Source organism: Trichomycterus rosablanca, chromosome 26 (genome assembly GCF_030014385.1).
Source record: "Trichomycterus rosablanca isolate fTriRos1 chromosome 26, fTriRos1.hap1, whole genome shotgun sequence".
NCBI lineage: Eukaryota > Metazoa > Chordata > Actinopteri > Siluriformes > Trichomycteridae > Trichomycterus > Trichomycterus rosablanca.
In genome coordinates, this window is record NC_086013.1 from 9,623,306 (window position 1) to 9,645,748 (window position 22,443).

Below are 22,443 nucleotides of genomic sequence, written 5' to 3' on the forward strand. Positions count from 1 at the left end.
TTTATCAGCTCCACTTACCATATAGAAGCACTTTGAAGTTCTACAATTATTGACTGTAGTCCATCTGTTTCTCTACATACTTTTTTTGCTTGCTTTGACCCTGTTCTTTAATGGTCAGGACCCCCACAGAGCAGATATTATTTAGGTTGTGGATCATTCTCAGCACTGCAGTGTGTTGTGCTGGTATGAGTGGATCAGACACAGCAGCGCTGCTGGAGTTTTTAAACACCTCACTGTCACTGCTGGACTGAGAATAGTCCACCAGCCAACAGCACCCCATGAGCAGTGTCCAGTGACCAATGATGAAGGTCTAGAAGATGACCAACTCAAACAGCAGCAAAAGATGAGAGATCGTCTCTAGGTAGGGGTGTCTAATAGAGTGGACAGTGTGAGTGGACATGGTATTTAAAAACTCCAGCAGTGCTGCTATGTCTGATCCACTAATACCAGCACAACACACACTAACACACCACCACCATGTCAGTGTCACTGCAGTGCTGAGAATGATCCACCACCTAAATAATACCTGCTCTGTAGTGGTCCTGGGAGAGTCCTGACCATAGAAGAACAGCATGAAAGGAGGCTAACAAAGTATGTAGAAAAACAGATGGACTACAGTCAGTAATTGTAGAACTACAAAGTGCTTCTATATGGTAAGTGGAGCTGATAAAATGGACAGTGAGTGTAAAAACACGGAGGTGGTTTTAATGTTATGGCTGATCGGTGTACGTGTGTATTGGAATGTGTATTGTAACTGAGTGCTATGAACAGTTGTCTCATTATATCTGGTGCGTGTCTGTGCTTGGTACCGACTAGTACATCACATTGAGGATAATGTTATTTTTATGTGGTAACTGAGACAGAACACAGTCCAGATATAAAACTGAGAAAGTTTGAAGGTTAACAGTTTTAAACTATTTAGAACAGTTGGCAACTATTCATTTGTGGTTTAAAAAAAACTACATTTCCCACCAGCTCACGCTTTCCGGACATAGCATTTGTTTTGGTGTAAATATGCTACAACTGTTAGCACAGTAGCATACTATCACCTTTAATAATAGGAAACATTGCTAATATAGCAACATGCTATTGCTAATATTGCTAGTATATTTGTATTATTGGAAATAAACAGAATTCTATCGTCTTAAATATTGTTTATAATGCAAATATAAGCATGTTGGTGGTATTCTTGGAACCGGGTCTAAAACATCAGAAAAAGATGGACCATTCGGCTTGGCAGGAGATAAGCATTTGGCAGTCTTGATGTATTATATCTTTCAATGATCAGTGTACCTTATGAAGCGCTGGACAGCTTCTTCTAGCCAGTGATACCATTCCTTAAAGGCCAAGTTCCTTGTTGCCAGTGATGTAATTTCTTTCTGCAGGAGGTATTGGACAGAGCTTACTAGGGTTACCTTGTTGCTGGGATAAGATGGCCCCTGCACCAATCTCTGGTCAGGATCAGGTTGAATAAGATCAGGAGCAGTGGTGAATATTTTCTTGAAGTAGCTGAATGCCTTTTTAGCAGCAAGTGAGCAGCTAAACCAGTGTGGAAAACCCTTGAAGAGGGAGGTGAGTGATACAGTAATTGTTGGCAAGGTTGAGGAATCTTTGGAGTTTCTTTATGGTTCGTGGACAGACGGGGGAGCAGGGTGTGGTCGGTGCTCAGTGACATGGTATGTGACATTCTCGCAACCTATGGTCATTTCAGAAGTGTGGGAATTGCCAACATTGTCTAAGGGAACATGACTTATCAGCTGGTCTTTCCAGAGTTAGCCTGCGCAACCCATGACCCAGGTCCATGGGTTTATGACTTTGGAGAGACTCCTGGGGTAAGGATCCACTGGTTGGTCCACTGATCAACAGGGTGAGTAATCATCCAAAGAGTCATCTTGACAAGCAGCTCAGTTTGAAGTTCTGGGTTAAGTCCTTGCCTGTATGCTGTTATGAGCACACATTTGTTCCAGTCACTTTGTGCAGCCAGTGTGCTGAAGGTGAGGGCGTAGTCAGTAGCCATGTGTCTGCCTTGCCTCCATTTATATAAGTACTCAGCTGACTCTCTTCTTTCTTTAGGGTGCTTAAACACAGTTTTAATAGCTGTTTCTAAATTGTAGAAACTTGTCTCCTCTTCATGTTGTTCAAAGACAGCAGTGGACTGTTTATTGGCTCTCCCAGTGAGTGCTATGGGCTATATACACCGATCAGCCATAACATTAAAACCACCTCCTTGTTTCTACACTCACTATTCATTTTATTAGCTCCACTTCCCATACAGAAGCACTTTGTAGTTCTACAATTACTGACTGTAGTCAATCTGTTTCTCTGCATGCTTTGTTCATGCTGTTCTTCAATGGTCAGGACTCTCCCAGGACCACTACAGAGCAGGTATTATTTAGGTGGTGGGTCATTCTCAGCAATGCAGTGACACTGACATGATGGTGGTGTGTTAGTGTGTGTTGTGCTGGTATTAGTGGATAAGACACAGCAGCGCTGCTAAACACCTCACTGTCCCTGCTGGACTGAGAATAGTCCACCAGCCAACAGCACCCCATGGGCAGCGTCCAGTGACCACTGATGAAAGTCTAGAAGATGACCAACTCAAACAGCAGCAATAGACGAGCGATCGTCTCTGACTTTACATCTACAAGGTGGACCAACCAGGTAGGAGTGTGTAATAGAGTGGACAGTGAGTGGAGACGGTATTTAAAAACTCCAGCAGTGCTGCTGTGTCTGATCCACTCATACCAGCACAACATACACTAACACACCACCACCATGTCAGTGTCACTGCAGTGCTGAGAATGATCCACCACCTAAATAATACCTGCTCTGTGGTGGTCCTGACCATTTAAGAACAGGGTGAAAGCAGAATAAAAAGGTATGTAGAGAAACAGATAGACTACAGTCAGTAATTGTAGAGTGTAGAAACAAGGAGGTGGTTTTAATGTTGTGGCTGTTCAGTGTACAAAGAAACATGCAGCAAACCATTATACTTTTTGGGCTTAGAAAGTTAATATGACGTGGGAACGACAGGAAATCGACTTACCACATCAGAGTCAACGGAAGAGGGTGATTGAGGATCAGCCAGGTTTGAGTTATGTTTGTTAACGGCATGATTTGTGAGTTTTGTTGTTCCAGGTGTTAATATTTGGGTGATAGAGCTTGCCAAGATTGCACAGCCAAAGGCGGTCCCAGGTATGACTGTGATTACAGGTTGGTACACAACAAAGAACAGTCCTCAATCCACAGCTCAACGGCTTAACAGCTGCTATATGCAAATCAATAAAAGTATGTTTTAAACCTAGTTTTGAAAACAAGTGGGACATCTAGTGTCACTTGGGAGACCATTCCAAAGTGGTGCAACAGCAGAAGTCACGATGTACTTTTTGTTTAAAACGAGACAGTGGAAAAGTCAAATCTGATTGGGACCTCAAAGATCTTAAGGGCACACGTTCATACAACGTATATGTATGCAAGTCCATTTAAAGTTTTAAAAACCATCAATGACATTTACACTGATCAGCCATAACATTAAAACCACCTCACTGTCCATTTTATCAGCTCCACTTACCATATAGAAGCACTTTGTAGTTCTACAATTACTGACTGTAGTCCATCTATTTCTCTACATACCTTTTTAGCCTGCTTTCACCCTGTTCTTTAATGGTCAGGACCACCACAGAGCAGGTATTATTTAGGTGGTGGATCATTCTCAGCACTGCAGTGACACTGACATGGTGGTGGTGTGTTAGTGTGTGTTGTGCTGGTATGAGTGGATCAGACACAGCACACACTGCGGAAGTTTTTAAATACCGTGTCCACTCACTGTCCACTCTATTAGACACTCCTACGTGATTGGTCCACCTCGTAGATGTAAAGTCAGAGACGATCGCTCATCTATTGCTGCTGTTTGAGTTGGTCATCTTCTAGATCTACATCATCGGTCATAGGACGCTGCCCACGGGGCGCTGTTGGCTAAATATACGTAGTTTTGGTTGGTGGACTATTCTCAGTCCAGCAGGGACAGTGAGGTGTTTAAAAAACCAGCACATCACACACTAACACACCACCACCATGTCAGTGTCACTGCAGTGCTGAGAATCATCCACCACCTAAATAATACCTGCTCTGTAGTGGTCCTGGGAGAGTCCTGACCATTGAAGAACAGCATGAAATGGGACTAACAAAGCATGCAGAGAAACAGATGGGCTACAGTCAGTAATTGTAGAACTACAAAGTGCTCCTATATGGTAAGTGGAGCTGATAAAATGGACAGTGAGTGTAGAAACAAGGAGGTGGTTTTAATGTTATGGCGAGTGTAAGAATGCTAAAGCAGGAGTTCACATGCTCTCTTTTTTCATACCAGTTAACATTCTGGCTGCAGCATTTCATTACAGTAATCCATTGTATCTGAAATATTAAAATGCCTAGACTGCCCTTGATTAAAATAATGTCAATGTTTTTACCCTGTGTTTTATAAAAGGATTTTTCTTTAAGCTTTTGGTTACTATGATGAGACCAAACAATATAACCTCTGTTTTGCTATGACTCAGTTGAAGAAAGCTGTGGGTCATCCAGTTCTTGATATCGAGTAATAATTTTTCAGTGTCGAGAGTAAGTACGGTTGTAAATCATCTGCATAACAATGAAATGAGATGTCATGCGCTTAAATAATTTGACCTAGGGGGAGCATATACAACAACAAAAAAGAGAACAGGACCATTGCAGGACCCCAGATTTCATAGTCACAGCTGCAAAGAAGTATTTCCCAATGTTAACTAAAAAGGTCCTATGTTTACTATAAATGTTAAACCATTTAAGAGCCAAATTCTGACCTCCAACACAGTGTTTCAAACTATCACTGAGTATATCATAATCAGCAGTGTTAAATGCAGTACTCTAATCATAAAAGAGCAAACTCAGTACTGTAAAAGGCCTTTAAGCACAACTTAAAAATTCTCAAAGAATTTGTGGTTGTCTAGAAGGATTTCAGTTGAGTAAAGATCTAGAACAGGGTTCTGTAAGTTGTGAGGTGGGGCCTCCATGAATCGGACTTGTTTGTCCAGCACATCCCACAGATGCTCCATTGAATTAAGATCTGGGGAATTTGGAGGCCAAGTCAACACCTCAAACCCATTGTTGTGCTCCTCAAACCATTCCTGAACCATGTTTGCTTTGTGGCAGGGCGCATTATCCTGCTGAAAGAGTTTACAGTTATCAGGGAATACTGTTTCCATGAAAGGGTGTACATGAACTGCAATAATGCTTAGGTAGGTGGTACGTGTCAAAGTAACATCCACATGGATGGCAGGACCCAAGGTTTCCCAGCAGAACATTGCCCAAACCATCACACTGCCTCCGGCGGCTTGCCTACTTTCCATAGTGCATCCTGGTGCCATGTGTTCCCCGGGTAAGCGACGCACACGTACCCGCCCATCCACGTGATGTAAAAGAAAACGTGATTCATCAGACCAGGCCACCTTCTTCCATTGCTCCGTGGTCCAGTTCCGATGCTCACGTGCCCATTGTTGCCGCTTTCGGTGGTGGACAGGGGTCAGCATGGGCATCCTGACTAGTCTGCAATGCACCTTGTATTCTGACACCTTCCTATCAGAACCAGCATTAACTTCTTCAGCAATTTGAGCTACAGGAGCTCGTCTGTTTGATCGGACCAGACGGGCCAGCCTTCGCTTCCCACGTGCATCAATGAACCATGACCCTGTCGCTGGTTTACCACTGTTCCTTCCTTAGATCACTTTTGATAGATACTGACCACTGCAGACCGGGAACACCCCACAAGAGCTGCAGTTTTGGAGATGCTCCGACCCAGTCGTCTAGCCATCACAATTTGGACATGGTCATAATGTTATGCCTGGTCGGTATATACAGTGTATCACAAAAGTGAGTACACCCCTCACATTTCTGCAAATATTTTATTATATCTTTTCATGGGACAACACTATAGAAATAAAACTTGGATATAACTTAGAGTAGTCAGTGTACAACTTGTATAGCAGTGTAGATTTACTGTCCTCTGAAAATAACTCAACACACAGCCATTAATGTCTAAATGGCTGGCAACATAAGTGAGTACACCCCACAGTGAACATGTCCAAATTGTGCCCAAAGTGTCAATATTTTGTGTGACCACCATTATTATCCAGCACTGCCTTAACCCTCCTGGGCATGGAGTTCACCAGAGCTGCACAGGTTGCTACTGGAATCCTCTTCCACTCCTCCATGATGACATCACGGAGCTGGTGGATGTTAGACACCTTGAACTCCTCCACCTTCCACTTGAGGATGCGCCACAGGTGCTCAATTGGGTTTAGTCCATCACCTTTACCTTCAGCTTCCTCAGCAAGGCAGTTGTCATCTTGGAGGTTGTGTTTGGGGTCATTATCCTGTTGGAAAACTGCCATGAGGCCCAGTTTTCGAAGGGAGGGGATCATGCTCTGTTTCAGAATGTCACAGTACATGTTGGAATTCATGTTTCCCTCAATGAACTGCAGCTCCCCAGTGCCAGCAACACTCATGCAGCCCAAGACCATGATGCTACCACCACCATGCTTGACTGTAGGCAAGATACAGTTGTCTTGGTACTTCTCACCAGGGCGCCGCCACACATGCTGGACACCATCTGAGCCAAACAAGTTTATGTTGGTCTCGTCAGACCACAGGGCATTCCAGTAATCCATGTTCTTGGACTGCTTGTCTTCAGCAAACTGTTTGCGGGCTTTCTTGTGCGTCAGCTTCCTTCTGGGATGACGACCATGCAGACCGAGTTGATGCAGTGTGCGGCGTATGGTCTGAGCACTGACAGGCTGACCTCCCACGTCTTCAACCTCTGCAGCAATGCTGGCAGCACTCATGTGTCTATTTTTTAAAGCCAACCTCTGGATATGACGCCGAACACGTGGACTCAACTTCTTTGGTCGACCCTGGCGAAGCCTGTTCCGAGTGGAACCTGTCCTGGAAAACCGCTGTATGACCTTGGCCACCATGCTGTAGCTCAGTTTCAGGGTGTTAGCAATCTTCTTATAGCCCAGGCCATCTTTGTGGAGAGCAACAATTCTATTTCTCACATCCTCAGAGAGTTCTTTGCCATGAGGTGCCATGTTGAATATCCAGTGGTCAGTATGAGAGAATTGTACCCAAAACACCAAATTTAACAGCCCTGCTCCCCATTTACACCTGGGACCTTGACACATGACACCAGGGAGGGACAACGACACATTTGGGCACAATTTGGACATGTTCACTGTGGGGTGTACTCACTTATGTTGCCAGCTATTTAGACATTAATGGCTGTGTGTTGAGTTATTTTCAGAAGACAGTAAATCTACACTGCTATACAAGCTGTACACTGACTACTCTAAGTTATATCCAAGTTTCATGTCTATAGTGTTGTCCCATGAAAAGATATAATGAAATATTTGCAGAAATGTGAGGGGTGTACTCACTTTTGTGATACACTGTATATAGTGTATGAACAAAATGTGGGTTCCTTAAAAAAAGTTTGATAAAAACAGTTCTACTTAGTTGTTTATAACAAAATACAGTTTAGGTGTTTGTACAGGCAATTGCACGTTGGAACTTTGTTGTTGTGTTTATCCAGGCTGCTAGGCAATGGCTCTAGTTAATGCATGCACTTAGTGGATACTGACATGCACTCAGTTATGGAGGGTCCCTCCCTAGGATAATATTTTGGAGGAGGTGGTGCATTAAGTTTAAAACTTGGTGGGAACACGCGCACACACTCACATACAATCAGCCATAACATTAAAACCACCTCCTTGTTTCTACACTCACTGTCCATTTTATCAGCTCCACTTACCATATAGAAGCACCTTGTAGTTCTACAATTACTGACTGTAGTCCATCTGTTTCTCTACATACCTTTTTATTCTGCTTTTACCCTGTCCTTCAATGGTCAGGACCACCACAGAGCAGGTATTATTTAGGTGGTGGATCATTCTCAGCACTACAGTGACAATGGCATGGTGGTGGTGTGTTAGTGTGTGTTGTCCTGGTATGAGTGGATCAGACACAGCAGCGCTGCTGGAGTTTTTAAATACCGTCTCCACTCACTGTCCACTCTATTAGACACTCCTACCTACTTGGTCCACCTTGTAGATGTAAAGTCAGAGACGATCGCTCATCTATTGCTGCTGTTTGAGTTGGTCATCTTCTAGACCTTCATCAGTGGTCACGGGATGCTGCCCACGGGGCGCTGTTGGCTGGGAATTTTTGGTTGGTGGACTATTCTCAGTCCGGCATGGACAGTGAGGTGTTTAAAAACTCCATCAGCATTTCTGTGTCTTGTCCACTCATACCAGCACAACACACACTAACACACCACCACCATGTCAGTGTCAATGCAGTGCTGAGAATGATCCACCAACTAAATAATCCTAGTCCTGATCATTAAAGAACAGGGTGAAAGCAGGCTAAAAAAGTATGCAGATAAACAGATGGACTACAGTCAGTAATTGTAGAACTACAAAGTGCTGCTATATGGTAAGTGGAGCTGATAAAATGGACAGTGAGTGTAGAAACAAGGAGGTGGTTTTAATGTTATGGCTGATCAGTGTACAAACACAAATGCACTTTGTTATACATGAATGATTTATGATATGACTTTTTGATGATGCAATGAGCATTAGTGTTATTTTTACAAACTCAATTCAAAAAGCATATCCTGCAAGTTTTACAACAGTTTGCATTTGCAATTATAAACTGGAGGTGCTAGACTTGTCTGACTGGAGTCTAATTGAAAACATGTGGTGCATTATAAAATGCAATAAACAACAAAAAGATCCCGGACTGATGAGCAACTACAGTGTTAAAGTAAGCAAAAATGGGTAGCACTGTCGCCTCACAGCAAGAAGGTCCTGGGTTCGATCACCAGGTGGGACGGTCCGGGTCCTTTCTGTGGGGAGTTTGCATGTTCTCCCCGTGTCTGCGTGGGTTTCCTCCCACAGTCCAAAGACGTGCAAGTGAGGTAAATTGGAGATATTAATTGTCCATATAATTTTGTGAACTGATGAATCTTGTGTAATGAGTAACTACTGTTTCTGAACTGAGCAGGCACCCAGGTGGCGCAGCAGGATATTCCGCTAGCACACCAGCACCAAGATTCTGAACTCCTCGGTTCGAAACTCGGCGTTGGCTGGGCACCATCTAGCAGGCATAACTGGCAGTGCATGCAGCAGACATGGTTTTTCAAGGGCGGGATGACCGGACTATGTAGGTGGGGACTTCTGATGGGCAGATAGAGAGGCAGAACAATTAAAGCTACAGAAAAATGCATCGTGTGTGTGTGTGTGTGTGTGTGTGTGTGTGTGTGTGTGTGTGTGTGTGTGTGTGTGTGTGTGTGTGTGTGTGTGTGTGTGTGTGTGTGTGTGTGTGTGTGTGTGTGTGTGTGTGTGTGTGTGTGTGTGTGTGTGTGTGTGTGTGTGTGTGTGTGTGTGTGTGTGTGCGTGCGTGCGTGCGTGCGTGCGTGCGTGCGTGCGTGCGTGCGTGCGTGCGTGCGTGCGTGCGTGCGTGCGTGCGTGCGCGATTTGTCTGGGGTGTTTCCTGCCTATCCCCCAATGAATCAGACCCACTGCGACCCAGACAAGATAAAGCAGTGCGTAAATAAACGAATGAAAGAGTTTTTGAGACTAATGGTAGACTAGTAAAGCTTACCTGACCTTAGTTAATAGAGGTTATTGAGTTTAATAGGTAGTGTCCCAAATTAAACACTTTTAAACCATACTATAAATTAGTAGGGCTAATTAGTATTATACACATTTATTGAACATCCATAATGGCTTCCATCATGAGTTTTTACTGACATGGTCTTTGCAGGTGCAAATTAATTATGATGTGAGGTCCAGGTGTTAAGTTTTAGGTCCAGTGCGGTGTCAATCCATGTCTGATTAACGCACAAAACTGGACAAGTAAATAGTAATACTCCCAAATACCACGAGGTGGAGACATTTAACAACTAATAAAGCGAAGCTGGTCTTCAACTCTTTCATCAAACATTTGTATCCTGGTTCATGTTGTGGTGGGTCCCAGAATTGCTGGGCACAAGGACAGGACGCAAATTTATAACCAGTCATGTTTGTATGTAGATGCCTGACTGGTGGGTAGCACTGCTGTGGATTTGAACCCTAAATCCAACTGGATTTAAAATAGTTTGTTTAGGACTACTGACAGATAAAGTGATTATCTCTTCATCACGGCACCTGTTAATGGGTGGGATACATTAGGCAGCAAGTTGATGTGTTAGAAGCAGGAAAAATGGACGAGCGTGAGGATTTGAGCGAGTTTGACAAGGGCCAAATTGTGATGGCTAGACGACTGGGTCAGAGCATCTCCAAAACTGAAGCTCTTGTGAGGTGTTCCCGGTCTGCAGTGGTCAGTATCTATCAAAAGTGGTCCAAGGACAGAACAGTGGTAAACAGACGACAGGGTCATGGGCGGCCAATGCTCATTGATGCACGTGGGAAGCGAAGGCTGGCCCGTCTGGTCCGATCCAACAGACGAGCTCCTGTAGCTCAAATTGCTGAAGAAGTTTCAGAATACACAGTGCATTGCAGTTTGTTGTGTATGGGGCTGCATAGACGCAGACCAGTCAGGATGCCCATGCTGATCCCTGTCCACCAATGGGTTACTTACCTGGGGAACACATGGCACCAGGATGCACTATGGGAAGAAGGCAAGCCGGCGAAGGCAGTGTGATGCTTTGGGTAACGTTCTGCTGGGAAACCTTGGGTCCTGTTATCCATGTGGATGTTACTTTGACACGTACCACCTACCTTAGCAATGTTGCAAACCATGTACACCCTTTCATGGAAACGGTATTCCCTGATGGCTGTGGCCTCTTTCAGTAGAATAATGTGCCCTGCTACAAAGCAAATGGTTCAGGAACGGTTTGAGGAGCACAACAACGAGTTTGAGGTGTTGACTTGGCCTCCAAATTCCCCAGATCTCAATCCAATCGAGCATCTGTGGGATGCAGAAGTTAAAGGATCTGCCGCTAACATCTTGGCGCCAGATACCTGAGCACACCTTCAGGATTCTAGTGAAGTCCATGCCTTGACACAATATTAGGAAGGTGGTCATAATGTCATGCCTCATAGGTGTACATGACAATGGCATTTCATCTGTCTTAGATTATTATTATTATTGAATAAACACTAGTCTTACACTAAAAAAGGCAACATTGACTATATTAAAGCTAAAATAATGTGAGACCTGAAGGTGAGGCAGACAACTCACAGATGTCAATTTTCTTTTGGACCACCCCTGGACAAAGAAAAGTGTGAGAGAGTGTGTGAGAGAGTGTGTGAGAGAGTGTGAGAGAGTGTGTGAGAGAGTGTGTGAGAGAGTGTGTGAGTGTGTGTGTGAGAGAGAGACAGAGAGACAGAGAGAAGCAAGTGAGCTCTGTAGAAATATAGATCTAATTACTCACCGGCTTTAATCTCGAGTATTACATTTTGTGTTTACAACAGTTTTCAATCAAATTCATAACTTGATTATCATTCTTTATGTATAATTTAAGTTACTATGACTACAATTATTAGGTTTGTGCTGTATGCATAGTTTGTCAGGTATTGTTTTTGCAGAGTATTGATGAAAACTTAAAAAAAAAAAAGACATTATTGTTTTATGCTTGAACATTGCCTTGTCCAAATTTAATTGCCTGAGTAAAGCTCTTACGACTCAAGTCCAGTAGAGGGCATAACAGGACGGCTATTGACTGATCATCTATTGCAGTGGTGTCCAAACATTTTTGAAGGAGTGTCATATTTGATAATGTAAAAGTGCCAACAGTCCCTGATGACATTATTTTAAACAATTTTAAACAATAAAATATGCATATGGGTCATTTCTTGGATTGGGTGCCTTTTGGACCTTAAATCTTTTTGAAAATGAAACTGTTTTAATTAGTATTTCATGTTTTATTATAAAAAAGGATGTGTTATACTTTTCCAAACTAATATTGGTCAAGCTAAATTACACATGCACCTCATATACACTGTGACGTCCACCCTGTTACGTATTAGTCACAGGGTGGACATTCTGACAAAGAATTCTCTGCTTTTTAGTATGATTATTTTTTAAGTGATCAAATCGTATTGCTTTTTCTTATATATCCCATAACAGGGTGGACATGTTACCATGTTATGGTTGACCATATAAGACTTTTAGGATAAAATGTGGAAAAAACAACATTAAAATGAGGAGATTAATAAGCCACTCATCTCCCACAGTTGTTTTCCCTCCACAAAGATCATGTGAGCTCCAGAAAATGATGTCAGTATGTAAAACAGCTCTTCATTTTAAGAGACAGTAGTAAGAAATAACAGGGTGGACGGCAACTTGAGGGACGTGTGAAAAACTCTTATAATCAGCAATAAAATCAAACTCATAAAGAAATAAAACCCAAGGTTTAGAGGGACTTAAGCAAACGGTTTTTTTTGTGGTTTTTTCCCCCCAATCTTTATCCCACAGTCTAGTCATGTCCAATTACCCTGAATGCGTCCTCTATACTGATATACCTTCACCGCTGACTGAGGACGCCTCTCAACCGACTTGCGCCCCCTCCGGCACGCAGTCAGTACAGACTGCATTTTTCACCTGCACGAGTCGAGTTCATACACTTGACGGGCACGGTGTATGGAGGGCCACACCCCCATCAGCATCATTCCTCAGCCCTGTGCAGGCGCCATCAGTCAGCCAGCAGGGGCCGCAGTCGCACAAGTTATGAGGACCTATGATCCGACTTTCTTACCCTCTAACCCTGAGCAATAGCCGATCGTTGTTCATACAGCCTCCCAGCCTAGTCGGAAAGGCAGAGCTGAGATTCGATACGATGTATTCGAAACCCCAACTCTGGTGGGCTAGCGTACTTTACCGCTGCGCCACCTGAGCGGACTTAAGCAGACGTTTTAAACAGTATTGAAAGACTGAATTTTTTTCATGATTAAACCTCATATATCCATCACTAAATCAGAATGTACAGCACTGGGGACATGGGAAAACCTCTGCTATCTAAGAGATAAAAACAATATGTATACAGTCATTTTATTTGGGGGGGGGGTAGAAAACATTGTGTTAATTAATTATTTCAGTAAGATGTTTAGAAATTGTATTGTTTAAAATTTACTTAATAAATACAATGATCAGTACTGGGGACACAAAAGGCACCGAATTGTAGGATTTGACCCATTATGCATATATAATGTTACACTGTTATTCAATAATTGTATTTTAACACAGCAAACAACAAAGTAAGCAACCAAATGTAAGCATTCAGATAAACAAATCAGAACATATAGAACAAGCTATTTGTATTTCTAACAGAAATTTTAAACTTTCAGAAACTCAGACAGTTAGGACGCATTTACGAAAAAAAAGGTTAACGTGGCTTTATGTGCTAAAAGAACATCACAGGAACACTGAGCTTTTTTAAATTATTACTGGTCATAAGTTCTCTCCACCACTCAGCCAAGTCACGTTAAATTTTGTCCATGTTAATCGTTGTTTGTACAGCCAATGTCGCTTTAATCTCGTCATATCAATAAATTCGTCTCATTCGTGGTTTTGCAGCTTCTCATATGAATGCGTACTTACAGTGTTGCTGCCACCATCTGGTAGAAAGAGGAATTGCATGTTAAATTTGTATACTGTATATTATTTTGTTTGACTGTGCTGGTGGGTAGCACTGTCGTCTCACAGCAAGAAGGTCCTGGGTTCAATCCCCAGGTGGGCCGTTCCGGGTCCGTTCTGTGTGGAGTTTGTATGTTCTCCCCGTGTCTGCGTGGGTTTCCTCAGGGTGCTCCGGTTTCCTCAGGGTGCTCCGGTTTCCTCCCACAGTGAATTGGAGACACTAAATTGTGTTCGATATCACCTTGTGAACTGATTAATCTTATGTAATAAGTAACCACTGTTACCGTCATGAATGTAACCAGAGTGTAAAACATGATGTTAAAATCCTAATAAACAAACAAACAAGACTGGCGGGTCAGAAATAATGCAATTTTATGACAGAAGACGCGGGCCGTATAAAATTCGACCCCGGGCCGGACTTTGGACATACCTGATCTATTGGCTTCATAACAGTTGACACCCTATTGTATGTGTGGGTTTCCTCTGGGAGCTTTTTTCTACAGTCCAAAGACATGTTAAGTGAATTGGAAATACCTGAAATTACCTGTGACTGTGTTTGGCATTTAACTTGAACTGATGTATCATGTGTAACTAGTAATGTAACCAAAGTGTAAAATCCTAAAAAATAAACCAACATAATTTTATTGACTATAGAATTTTGCATTGCTCTTAAGACATCCATCATCCATTCATTCATTCATTGTCTGCTTTACCTCTGTTTCATCCTGATCAGGGGTATGCTTGGTCCAGTTCATTAGAGCAGGGGCAGAAAACATGGTATTTTTAGTAGCTTCAATTGGCCCGACTGCATGTTCTAGGGAGACCATGGACCACAGGAAGAACTCCACAAAGTAAGAACTCCAGGGAATCAAACCAGGTGACAGCAATTAGGTGTTAAAACAATTATACTCTTTTAATATGCCATTGAACTGTTGCAAACACTGTGCCACCACCTTTTTGCACAAAAAAATATTAAAGTCTAAAATGTGCCCCAATTATAAATTCCAGAATCATTATGTTATGACTTTTTATGTCTGTGCTTAACTCTACGCAGTAGCTGACTATATGGCTATACTGTCCATGTATGTCTGTGTTAGTATTAGCTGCTTTGACCAATGATGCCAATGGTCAAAGGTTTGTGGGAGGGAATAGAAAAAAAAAAAACAAGGGACCAGGAAAGCAGAATGTTGGTCTGTGTGATGTGATTGTTAGCAGAAATGTGTCAGCCCAGGCCCACCAACCCCAAAGCCCTTGGCCCCAGACAAGCTGTGGAGTTGTGAGTGAGGCGTGAGGTATGAGGGACGACACTGCTGAGCACCATGCGCTAGTAAAGGCCCCAGATACCTTATCGACCATGCCTTCAGTGGAAACGGCAAACTAAGGACGTTCAGCCCTACTGAATGGCCATGTGTGGTCAATGCAGATACTTGAAGGTTTAGCACTGACGGTGCATATATGTGTACTATATAGCAGTACTGTACAGAGCCAGACTTTTCATTGTTTTCAATGGACACTATTCGATTTATACACATTGGGGAAAAAACATGTAGAGTGATTCATAATGCCCACTAAAGAAAATGCCGAATGTGGTCTAAAAAGATCTTCAAAGCTGGCTTTAATTTGCTTATACTTTTGGACTCACATGCATGTCTGGTCTATTTAGCCATGTTCGTTAGGATGGAAAAACCATAAACAGAACCCATCACCACTCATCCTCTTAGAAATTAGATACACATGAGTGCTGAGTGTTGATGTGGACTTAAAAGTCTACCCTCTATTGCTCCGCATTAGAAATATGTCTCTCATATATGGAAGATGTATTAGGTGCTTGGCTTTCTTCCCTTCATTGGCAATTTAAAATGAGATTAAAATATACTCTGTAGATCACCCCTTGATTTTTAGTACTCATACACACGCACGCACATGGAGAGAGACCTACACTATACTTAAACATTGAAGTTATACAACAAACTACACCAATGGTGTGTATTTTAACCTGTTTTTCATTCTTCCTTTCATGCTGCTTTCTTCCTTTTTGGCTGCAAATTTGCTTGAAGCAAGTTAATGCATGCACCATGCAGTGTGCACCCAGCTGCCACTTCAACTCGATCTTATTGCACGAGCATGTGTGTCCTCATTATGCCCACCAACATGATTAGGCTGCACATACTGGTCTTGTCAGCACGTCGGAAGTAGCAGCTTCCATGCCTCCATGTGCACTTGCTGAAGTGACTCATTCTTGTTGTGTTTTTTATGTGTAGTTAAAACAGTTTAGGCTATTTTTTATTTGTATTTTAATTTTAAAAATCTGATGTTTAATGCACTGGTCTGAAAATCTATCATGGCTCAATAGACTGGGAATGATGGTCAATTATTACTGCTTTAAGATCAATATTTGTAATTATACAACTTGTTCAACTGGGGTTTCAGCGTCTATTTACCTCAAAAATTTGGTATCAATTCCAGTTTTTCATTTTACCGTTGCAATTTTATTAAGGTAAATAAATTAAATTAAGTATTTCAACAAAAAAGATGTTACGTGAATGTTAGATAATTAAATACAAACTTCTGTACAAGTTTAAAATAAAAATATCAACAGCCTTATTTACATTTGCATTTACGTTTTCAGCATTTAGCAGACCCTTCTATTTAAAGCTACTTACAGTACAGTGACAGTATATTGTCTAAGCAATTGATGGTTAAGGGCCTTGCTCAAGGGCCCAACAGTGGCAACCTGGCAGTGGTGGGGCTTGAACCAGCAACCTTTGGATTACTAGTCCAATACCTTAACTGCTAGGCCACAACTTTACCTTATTAGTCTAAATGTTTCATATTATAAAATGTACAATACACTAACACACAAATAAAAATGCAATTACATAGTATTTACAAGAGTGTAATTTTGCAAAATGTGTAGATAGTTTACACTATTGGTTTTACTAAGTTTTAACCAATGGACTGATTTTTCCAGCAATGTTTTAAAAACACAATTTAAGTAATTCCACTTTGCCTATTACTGTGTAACTTTTTGGCATTTTTAAGGCTTATGTATTAATATATTATTAATCAATACTGAACTGTTTACGCACTCAACACTTTAACTTGTCTAAGCTCATCCAATTTGCACTACTGTTTACAATTGCACTGGTCATACCAACAGACCTTAATCTGCATTATGTCACTTTACTCGGTTGTTAATATCTGGACCTATGTTTTTCTTATTATGCATTTTAGTGTGTTTATTCAATTCATATATTTTTCATGTATTTTACGTTTAGTGTTCATTTAATGCTATTATATTGTTGCACCATGGGTCTGTAAGTAACGCAACTTCAATCCTCTGTATGTCCTGTACTGTGTACATTTTGCAGTACTGACAAAAAAGCAGACTTTTACTTTGCTATATCAACATTTATATGTTTTCATTTATAAATGCGAGTGCTTGCAGAATATTCCGACTATTATTCTTTTCCAAGTCACATCTGAAGTAGTGCATGATGTCCTATATACTGTTATATTGTTTAGTAATGAATTTAGTTTATTCTTGTTAGTTTACTAAATTAGTAACTTACTAATGTATATAAATACAAGTGGGTAGCACTGTCGCCTCAAAGCAAGAAGGTCCTGTGTTCGATCCCTAGGTTGGCCGGTCCGGGTCTTTCTGTGTGGAGTTTGCATGTTCTCCCCGTGTCTGCGTGGGTTTCCTACTGATTCTCTGGTTTCCTCCCACATTCCAAAAACATGCAAGTGAGGTAAATTGGAGATACAAAATTTTCCATGACTGTATTTGATGTAACCTTGTGAACTGATGAATCTTGCGTAATGAGTAACTACCGTTCCTGTCATGAATGTAACCAAAGTGTAAAACATGACGTTACAATCCTAATAAACAAACAAATATGAAATAAAAAGAAATAAATTAAAATAAAAATACTAATTTACCTTGACAGGCAATTAAACCTGTAATAATTTGCTTATAAGCTTTATATAAAAACATTTAGGTAGAAGCACGTATAACATTATGTAAAATTTGACATAAATATTTGATTTGCAAATGTAGTTTTTACGAAATTCTACAGACTTTTTTTTTTTTATTCATATGACATTTATTCTATTTAATCTATTTTTACCAGAATATTGTTACATTGTTAATTGGTTATTTATTTATTTTCGGGTAGTTGGTTTTATAAAGATCAATATATATTGCGATTACAACGTATCTATTATATCCTAATTAATATACTTTTAAAAGAACAGCCTTTTATTCTTTTTTTTTTTTTGATTGGCTCATGGTCTTACATCATGTGTAGTACTGTATAATAAATGAAGCGTTAACATAAAGTAATGATAGAAGTAGTATCATATAGTGGTGAGAGATTATCAGCATGTCCAACTTCCTACAAGATTGCATTTTTTTCCTATGAAACGATTCATTTAGAGACTGCTACTGAGGTCATTACATGTGATTTTAGAATTAGACAACGATTTACATTGACGTCAAAAAAACTAGTTTAATGCGTTGGCTACTTTTAGCTCCAGCTACCTATTTCGAACGGAATAATGTCAGGAAAGGTTAAATCCTTCTACTGGGTGGGTTTGTGCTTTTGTTAGAGTACTTTATATTATGTTTTGTTTCATTTTGCTTGATAAATCTCGGTAAACTATATCCGAACGTTTTTGCATTACAAAATGGGAAATGTTATGACATCATAATTTGACTATGAATTACCTTAGCAATATAGTATTCAGAGCTCAATTTATAACAATATAAAACAATAAGGTTAGAGAGTATTCTGGTAAAATATATTTGTTTGCTATTAAATAAATGCAATATTAATACTATCATAAAACATGTTATTACATGATATTACATGTTATTGTCGAAAGAGTTTTTTGTCTGTTTTTGTCTCAGTTTTTAAAATGAGCAGAAACTTTTTGTTTTCAGATCTCATACAAGAACCCCTTGTCTTCAGGATCGCTTGGTATGTACGGGCTCTGCAATGTCAGTTTAAAGGTTCTCCTGTAAAATTAATATTGTTGTGTAGGTAATTATGTTCCCACACTCCTTGCATCTATAGACAACTTAAAAAGTTTTTACATTAGTTACACCAATACAAACATATAACACATATAAAATATTTTAAAGTTTCTCTGTAAATATAAAAACATTAACTTTGTCTTGACTATCTGTCTAGTTGCTGCAACTTTAGACATTTTAAAACCAGACAAACAAATTACATTTTTTTACATATTGCTAAAACTTGATTGATTTGATTTGACATTTTTTCACATGATGCTGCTAAAAAATCAATAGCTTTACAAAACAAATTATATCTATTTCTCTCATTCAGTAAATGTACTATAAATATTTTGCACGAATAAGTATAACTTTAAATAATAGTTGAAATCGTATGGTAAATGTATCCTTTGCAACACTTTTTAAAGAATCAAATATTAAATATTAAAGAATCAATAATTTACTCTTAAATTTTTTATAAATTCTTAAATGAAATGTTTATAAGTGATACCATGTGAAAAGTATCCTCCCTATCCTAAATCGTCGCAAAATATCCAACAACAATATAATAATAATAATAATAATAATAATCATCATAAACAAGGATGTCAATAGCTAGCTGAGGGCAAAAATGTTAACATAACATGGTTGTATTACTAACAAAACCTTAAAAAGTAATTAATTAAATTGTTAATTTGTAATTAACAAAATATTTCCAGTTGTAGTTTGTTGATATACAGCTACTAATCTATCAGAATTTAAAGAGTATTGTTGTAACTGTTTTGTATATCTACATTTTGCTTACCGTCCTCATGATTTACACGTATTAATTTTTTTCTACTTTTATGCAGAGCTGTTTGTATTTGAATTAGCTAATAAGACACAGTTATAATTATTTAATCTCGACTAGAAAACGTCAGCAAGGATTTGGGAATTATATATATATATATATAAGAGCAGCAAATGTTTTGGGTTGTGTGCTGCTGTTTTAATATTGCATGTGGTAAAATTGTTTTAAACTAAATGTTAAATATAAACACGAAATGGGATTAACATTTTCCTTTATAGACTAAAGTAACATTAGTGTCAAATGGTATATTAATGGATTAAAATGTGCAGTTCTGTTTTAAACCTTGTTAGAAAACAGTCCTATAGTGATGAGAAGTATTTGTTGTGTTTTGATCACACTTTTGCTGCATGGTTCATGCAGGTGGCTTTTCTGTTTTTATCAAACTTTATACTGGTCAAGCTCATCTACCAGAATAAACCAGTGCTTGCTTATAATCTCATCCAGGATAAAAACAACACTGCCCAATTTAAACAAGCAAGAGAGCCGTTTTCAGCAGCAGAATCTATCTTAGACCAACGAGCAGCTAATGATGTGTTTTTCTCCCAGACTTGAGTGTTGCCAAGCAAGGTTTGTGGATTTTAATTGACTAGATGAAGCCTGGAGCTAATAAGCACTGAGCACTGGGAATAGTGCACTCATGAAGAGCAGGATGCAGAAACTGGGCCTGTCTCTCATTGTGGTTTTGTTAATCTTACGTCATACTTCAGTGAACCACGCAAAATTGCCATCGGTTGCAGTTTACGAAACCTAATCAAGACAATTAAGCAATATTTCCATTATGCATTGGAAAAGGTGAATAGTTTAGGCTACTATTGTTCTAAAAGATATCATGCTTGGGAAGTTGCCAATCTGTAACTGTTAGATTGTTTCAATGACTTTGTGTCACCTAGTTTGTGGTGACTTAAAATTTCATGCTACCTTCAGGATCATTGTTCGACCTTGTGCAGTAACTTTGGCCTACACGTGGAACAGCGCCTATATGCTGCAAATTAAACATCTATTAAATTTACTAAAACATCACAAAAGATAATAAAATGCATTCTTTAATAATATAATTGGGACTGTCTTTTTTTTCATTCAACATGACCCACGTCTTTAAGTGTTTTTCAATCTTTAACCAGAGCTGTTTGACCATGGGTTTGAAATATTAGACCAAGTGCATCCCGTTTGACTTACTGCTTATCAGAAAAAAGTGGACGCTGCTAAACTTAAAGCCTATTGTATTTAAACTGCATGGTATTCAATGGACGTACTGCAAGCTTTTAAATTTAAATATTAGTGTTAAATGGACTGTCTATTTAATTATGATAATAAAAAAAGAAAAGTAAAATGCATTATTTTTTACCTGGTCATTTGGATTGCGTATGTGTGTGCAATGAGGAAAAAAAATATGTGGACGTATGTGTTCATGTGTGATGGGGCATTTATAGCTGTTCTGTGTATGGCATGTGGACACAACATGCTTTAATATTTTTCTTTAAAGTAATGCTGCTTATTATTGTATTACTCTTGAGACTTGATGCCAGTTTCGTACCAGAAAATCAAATCAATTACTTTACACTTTGTCAAGCACGGTTGTGGCAACAGTATAAATTATTCTTATTTGTTTGCAAGTGTCTATGAATATTTAAAGAGGTTAAATGCTCCAAATTTAAAGGACAATTTTGCTTGCTGTAAAGTCTGGACACATAGGAAAAATCACGAACTATAGACAGCTATATGTTTACCAAAATACGCCTACATACATATTGCATCACAAATAATGGAAAACATATTAAGACAAGATAGTCCTTTATTATCCCACGGGGGGAAATTTGCAGTGTTACAGCAGCTTTCAAGAATATGAAAATACCAAGTGTTTACATTTACGCAAATATTAAAAAGTAGAAAAGTAAAAATATGTAAAAAAAAAAAAAAAAAAAAAAAAAATTACATATTTTTTAAAAAGTTAACCAAATATTGCAGTTATTACAATGATTAAATTAAATTTAAAGTTATTGATTAATATTTAAATGAAATAAATTATTGAAATGTATTGAAAATATGCGTTTTGCCTATGTGTCCAGACTTTATGAACACTCTGTACAGCTCAATTCACCTGAATTATCCATAGTTCTTGAATGCGTTTAATTCCAGTCATTTTATAATGATATTTAAAATAAAAAAGTTGTTTAATTTTTACGATTCCTTGGAAAAGTTATGTCGTTTGTTTAATATTCCTAAGGTTGGTGGAGAGGGAGAGAGAAAATGGGTGGAGAACTAGAAGACGGTTGTACCCAGGATGGACCAATAACGTTACAGCACAACATGTCCACGGCGCTTCCGTTTTCCACGACGTCTCCCTCGAGCTGACCAGTTGAAAGCAACAGGCGGAGAGAGCGAGAGAGTGAGAGAGCGAGAGAGTAAGAGAGCGCGAGAGAGTAAGAGAGGAGAGAGGAAGGCGGTGACACAACGAGGCCTCCTTCACCAATATTGCCATGAGATTCCTCACCCGATTACCTCGTTCTGAACGTGAGAGCTTCGTCCGCATCTTCGGGAGACGAACTTAAAGACGTGGACGACCACAAGCACCTGATCAGCCTGGAGATTTGGAAATAACAGACTACAGGGATCCATGGATTCGCATCCAAGCAGCGGTCCGTGAGCTGGGAATATATGTCGCGTAAAAAGGAACCGTGATACTGAACAAGCTGTCGGACTTTCAGCGGAATTTCAACGCGTCTGTGTGCAAAGTGAAGAGGTATGGTAATGGCTAGCTGAGGGCAAAAATTTTATCCAACATGGCATGGGGTTAGATTATTAACAAAACCTTTAAAAAAGTGGTACTAAAATGGCATTGCAGTAACAGAATTGTAATTAATAAAATATTTCCAGTTGTAGTTTGTTGATATACAGCAACTGATCTATCAGA